Source organism: Oncorhynchus masou, unplaced genomic scaffold (assembly GCF_036934945.1).
Source record: "Oncorhynchus masou masou isolate Uvic2021 unplaced genomic scaffold, UVic_Omas_1.1 unplaced_scaffold_2235, whole genome shotgun sequence".
NCBI lineage: Eukaryota > Metazoa > Chordata > Actinopteri > Salmoniformes > Salmonidae > Oncorhynchus > Oncorhynchus masou.
The window spans coordinates 28,496-34,567 of record NW_027008709.1 but is presented as its reverse complement, the minus strand read 5'-3'; the positions used below and the strand labels follow the sequence as shown (position 1 = coordinate 34,567).

The 6,072-nt window shown below is 49.8% G+C and overlaps 1 pseudogene; it reads left to right on the top strand.

The window, feature by feature from the left end:
* Positions 1–196: 196 nt before the first annotated feature.
* Positions 197–6,072, top strand: part of LOC135533124 (chromosome transmission fidelity protein 18 homolog) — a 28,391-nt pseudogene continuing 22,515 nt past the window's right edge.

Genomic DNA, 6,072 nt, shown 5'->3' with positions numbered 1-6,072 from the left:
TATCAGAAAAGTGTGGACTTTGATTTTTGACTGGCTGCACATGCGCAGTTTGGCGTGTCGTCGCCATAACAGCGCCTACAAATGGAATTGGTTGGTTTCTATTGGACAAGCAGCTTAGTCTTTGTCTGGATCATCCAATCACAAGCGAGAAAACAAAATTAACCCGGAAATAGTTAACCCAAAGAGTTTACCGCGAAATTGAGCAGACAGACGCGGACAGGAGAAGACAAAAACGAACAAACACGGAACCGACTGAAAAAGTAGTATTGCATAGATATTATTATCATATTATACACCTCGGCTGTCCGGTACATACCGGTCAACTTGACTGACTACTAATGGACGAGTATGACGAGATGTTCGGGATAGAGGACGAGTATGAACAACAGTTCGCTGATGAGCTGGAGGTCCTGGCTGAGATGGACTGTGAGTTGTAGCCGAGTTAGATGGATTAAAGTTAGTCTGGTCAAGATAAAAAAAATATCCAAAAGTCTTCTTATTAAAACGACTTTTCTAAACGCGGGTCGATTTGTTTGTTTCTCACCTGGGCGTCAGGTGATATAACTCAGAACGGACAGGAGGCTACAGCAGCGTTTTGAAAAGTCGCTTTATAGGGTCGTCAATAGTTAAACATGTATTTGTCAGTGAAATGATGAATACAACAGGTGTAGTAGACCTCACAGTGAAATGCTGAATACAACAGGTGTAGTAGACCTCACAGTGAAATGATGAATACAACAGGTGTAGTAGACCTCACAGTGAGATGCTGAATACAACAGGTGTAGTAGACCTCACAGAGAAATGATGAATACAACAGGTGTAGTAGACCTCACAGTGAAATGCTGAATACAACAGGTGTAGTAGACCTCACAGTGAAATGATGAATACAACAGGTGTAGTAGACCTCACAGTGAAATGCTGAATACAACAGGTGTAGTAAACCTCACAGTGAAATGCTGAATACAACAGGTGTAGTAGACCTTACAGTGAAATGCTGAATACAACAGGTGTAGTAGACCTCACAGTGAAATGCTGAATACAACAGGTGTAGTAGACCTCACAGAGAAATGCTGAATACAACAGGTGTAGTAGACTTCACAGTGAAATGATGAATACAACAGGTGTAGTAAACCTCACAGTGAAATGCTGAATACAACAGGTGTAGTAGACCTTACAGTGAAATGATGAATACAACAGGTGTAGTAGACCTCACAGTGAAATGCTGAATACAACAGGTGTAGTAGACCTCACAGTGAAATGCTGAATACAACAGGTGTAGTAGACCTTTAAAAAAAAAACATTTAAAATGTATTTTACCAGGCAAGTCAGTTAAGAACAAATTCTTATTTTCAATGACGGCCTGGGAACAGTGGGTTAACTGCCTGTTTAGGGGCAGAATGACAGATTTGTACCTTGTCAGTTCGGGGGTTTGAACTCGTAACCTTCCGGTTACTAGTCCAACGCTCTAACCACTAGGCTACCCTGCCACCTTACAGTGAAATGCTGAATACAACAGGTGTAGTAGACCTCACAGTGAAATGCTGAATACAACAGGTGTAGTAGACCTTACAGTGAAATGCTGAATACAACAGGTGTAGTAGACCTTACAGTGAAATGCTGAATACAACAGGTGTAGTAGACCTTACAGTGAAATGCTGAATACAACAGGTGTAGTAGACCTTACAGTGAAATGCTGAATACAACAGGTGTAGTCTTTACAGTGAAATGCTTACTATCAAGCCCAAAATGCAGAGTTAAAAGTAGGAACAGATGTAGTAGTTCTCTTGGAACAGAAGGAGAAAATAGTAAGACAGCGGCGACCCGTTTTTAGCCGTTATTTTGGTACATTAGAAACAATGTAAAAAAATCATCCCACATCTCCATGTTACAGCTCTTGGTTAGGGTTCCCATGTCTCCATGTTACAGGTCTTGGTTAGGGTTCCCATGTCTCCATGTTACAGGTCTTGGTTAGGGTTCCCCCTCGGCCGTGTTACAGGTCTTGGTTAGGGTTCCCATGTCTCCATGTTACAGGTCTTGGTTAGGGTTCCCATGTCTCCATATTACAGGTCTTGGTTAGGGTTCCCATGTCTCCATATTACAGGTCTTGGTTAGGGTTCCCATGTCTCCATATTACAGGTCTTGGTTAGGGTTCCCATGTCTCCATGTTACAGGTCTTGGTTAGGGTTCCCTTGTCTCCATGTTACAGGTCTTGGTTAGGGTTCCCCCTCGGCCATGTTACAGGTCTTGGTTAGGGTTCCCCCTCGGCCATGTTACAGGTCTTGGTTAGGGTTCCCCCTCGGCCTTATTACAGGTCTTGGTTAGGGTTCCCATGTCTCCATGTTACAGGTCTTGGTTAGGGTTCCCATGTCTCCATGTTACAGGTCTTGGTTAGGGTTCCCATGTCTCCATATTACAGGTCTTGGTTAGGGTTCCCTCTCGGCCATATTACAGGTCTTGGTTAGGGTTCCCATGTCTCCATGTTACAGGTCTTGGTTAGGGTTCCCATGTCTCCATGTTACAGGTCTTGGTTAGGGTTCCCATGTCTCCATGTTACAGGTCTTGGTTAGGGTTCTCATGTCTCCATGTTACAGGTCTTGGTTAGGGTTCCCCTCGGCCATGTTACAGGTCTTGGTTAGGGTTCCCCTCGGCCATGTTACAGGTCTTGGTTAGGGTTCCCCTCGGCCATGTTACAGGTCTTGGTTAGGGTTCCCCCTCGGCCATGTTACAGGTCTTGGTTAGGGTTCCCCCTCGGCCATGTTACAGGTCTTGGTTAGGGTTCCCCCTCGGCCATGTTACAGGTCTTGGTTAGGGTTCCCCCTCGGCCATGTTACAGGTCTTGGTTAGGGTTCCCATGTCTCCATGTTACAGGTCTTGGTTAGGGTTCCCATGTCTCCATGTTACAGGTCTTGGTTAGGGTTCCCCCTCGGCCATGTTACAGGTCTTGGTTAGGGTTCCCCCTTGGCCATGTTACAGGTCTTGGTTAGGGTTCCCCCTCGGCCATGTTACAGGTCTTGGTTAGGGTTCCCCCTCGGCCATGTTACAGGTCTTGGTTAGGGTTCCCCCTCGGCCATGTTACAGGTCTTGGTTAGGGTTCCCATGTCTCCATGTTACAGGTCTTGGTTAGGGTTCCCCCTCGGCCATGTTACAGGTCTTGGTTAGGGTTCCCCCTCGGCCATGTTACAGGTCTTGGTTAGGGTTCCCATGTCTCCATGTTACAGGTCTTGGTTAGGGTTCCCCCTCGGCCATGTTACAGGTCTTGGTTAGGGTTCCCCCTCGGCCATGTTACAGGTCTTGGTTAGGGTTCCCCCTCGGCCATGTTACAGGTCTTGGTTAGGGTTCCCCCTCGGCCATGTTACAGGTCTTGGTTAGGGTTCCCCCTCGGCCATGTTACAGGTCTTGGTTAGGGTTCCCCCTCGGCCATGTTACAGGTCTTGGTTAGGGTTCCTCCTCGGCCATGTTACAGGTCTTGGTTAGGGTTCCCATGTCTCCATGTTACAGGTCTTGGTTAGGGTTCCCCCTCGGCCATGTTACAGGTCTTGGTTAGGGTTCCCCCTCGGCCATGTTACAGGTCTTGGTTAGGGTTCCCCTCGGCCATGTTACAGGTCTTGGTTAGGGTTCCCATGTCTCCATGTTACAGGTCTTGGTTAGGGTTCCCATGTCTCCATGTTACAGGTCTTGGTTAGGGTTCCCATGTCTCCATGTTACAGGTCTTGGTTAGGGTTCCCATGTCTCCATGTTACAGGTCTTGGTTAGGGTTCTCATGTCTCCATGTTACAGGTCTTGGTTAGGGTTCCCATGTCTCCATGTTACAGGTCTTGGTTAGGGTTCCCCCTCGGCCATGTTACAGGTCTTGGTTAGGGTTCCCCCTCGGCCATGTTACAGGTCTTGGTTAGGGTTCCCCTCGGCCATGTTACAGGTCTTGGTTAGGGTTCCCCCTCGGCCATGTTACAGGTCTTGGTTAGGGTTCCCCCTCGGCCATGTTACAGGTCTTGGTTAGGGTTCCCATGTCTCCATGTTACAGGTCTTGGTTAGGGTTCCCATGTCTCCATGTTACAGGTCTTGGTTAGGGTTCCCCCTCGGCCATGTTACAGGTCTTGGTTAGGGTTCCCCCTCGGCCATGTTACAGGTCTTGGTTAGGGTTCCCCTCGGCCATGTTACAGGTCTTGGTTAGGGTTCCCATGTCTCCATGTTACAGGTCTTGGTTAGGGTTCCCATGTCTCCATGTTACAGGTCTTGGTTAGGGTTCCCCCTTGGCCATGTTACAGGTCTTGGTTAGGGTTCCCCCTCGGCCATGTTACAGGTCTTGGTTAGGGTTCCCCCTCGGCCATGTTACAGGTCTTGGTTAGGGTTCCCCCTCGGCCATGTTACAGGTCTTGGTTAGGGTTCCCCCTCGGCCATGTTACAGGTCTTGGTTAGGGTTCCCATGTCTCCATGTTACAGGTCTTGGTTAGGGTTCCCCCTCGGCCATGTTACAGGTCTTGGTTAGGGTTCCCCCTTGGCCATGTTACAGGTCTTGGTTAGGGTTCCCCCTCGGCCATGTTACAGGTCTTGGTTAGGGTTCCCCCTCGGCCATGTTACAGGTCTTGGTTAGGGTTCCCCCTCGGCCATGTTACAGGTCTTGGTTAGGGTTCCCATGTCTCCATGTTACAGGTCTTGGTTAGGGTTCCCCCTCGGCCATGTTACAGGTCTTGGTTAGGGTTCCCCCTCGGCCATGTTACAGGTCTTGGTTAGGGTTCCCCCTCGGCCATGTTACAGGTCTTGGTTAGGGTTCCCCCTCGGCCATGTTACAGGTCTTGGTTAGGGTTCCCCCTCGGCCATGTTACAGGTCTTGGTTAGGGTTCCCCCTCGGCCATGTTACAGGTCTTGGTTAGGGTTCCCCCTCGGCCATGTTACAGGTCTTGGTTAGGGTTCCCATGTCTCCATGTTACAGGTCTTGGTTAGGGTTCCCATGTCTCCATGTTACAGGTCTTGGTTAGGGTTCCCCCTCGGCCATGTTACAGGTCTTGGTTAGGGTTCCCCCTCGGCCATGTTACAGGTCTTGGTTAGGGTTCCCCCTCGGCCATGTTACAGGTCTTGGTTAGGGTTCCCATGTCTCCATGTTACAGGTCTTGGTTAGGGTTCCCCCTCGGCCATGTTACAGGTCTTGGTTAGGGTTCCCCCTCGGCCATGTTACAGGTCTTGGTTAGGGTTCCCATGTCTCCATGTTACAGGTCTTGGTTAGGGTTCCCATGTCTCCATGTTACAGGTCTTGGTTAGGGTTCCCCTTGGCCATGTTACAGGTCTTGGTTAGGGTTCCCCCTCGGCCATGTTACAGGTCTTGGTTAGGGTTCCCCCTCGGCCATGTTACAGGTCTTGGTTAGGGTTCCCCCTCGGCCATGTTACAGGTCTTGGTTAGGGTTCCCCCTCGGCCATGTTACAGGTCTTGGTTAGGGTTCCCATGTCTCCATGTTACAGGTCTTGGTTAGGGTTCCCCCTCGGCCATGTTACAGGTCTTGGTTAGGGTTCCCCTTGGCCATGTTACAGGTCTTGGTTAGGGTTCCCCCTCGGCCATGTTACAGGTCTTGGTTAGGGTTCCCCCTCGGCCATGTTACAGGTCTTGGTTAGGGTTCCCCCTCGGCCATGTTACAGGTCTTGGTTAGGGTTCCCATGTCTCCATGTTACAGGTCTTGGTTAGGGTTCCCCCTCGGCCATGTTACAGGTCTTGGTTAGGGTTCCCCCTCGGCCATGTTACAGGTCTTGGTTAGGGTTCCCCCTCGGCCATGTTACAGGTCTTGGTTAGGGTTCCCCTCGGCCATGTTACAGGTCTTGGTTAGGGTTCCCCCTCGGCCATGTTACAGGTCTTGGTTAGGGTTCCCCCTCGGCCATGTTACAGGTCTTGGTTAGGGTTCCCCCTCGGCCATGTTACAGGTCTTGGTTAGGGTTCCCATGTCTCCATGTTACAGGTCTTGGTTAGGGTTCCCATGTCTCCATGTTACAGGTCTTGGTTAGGGTTCCCCCTCGGCCATGTTACAGGTCTTGGTTAGGGTTCCCCCTCGGCCATGTTACAGGTCTTGGTTAGGGTTCCCCTCGGCC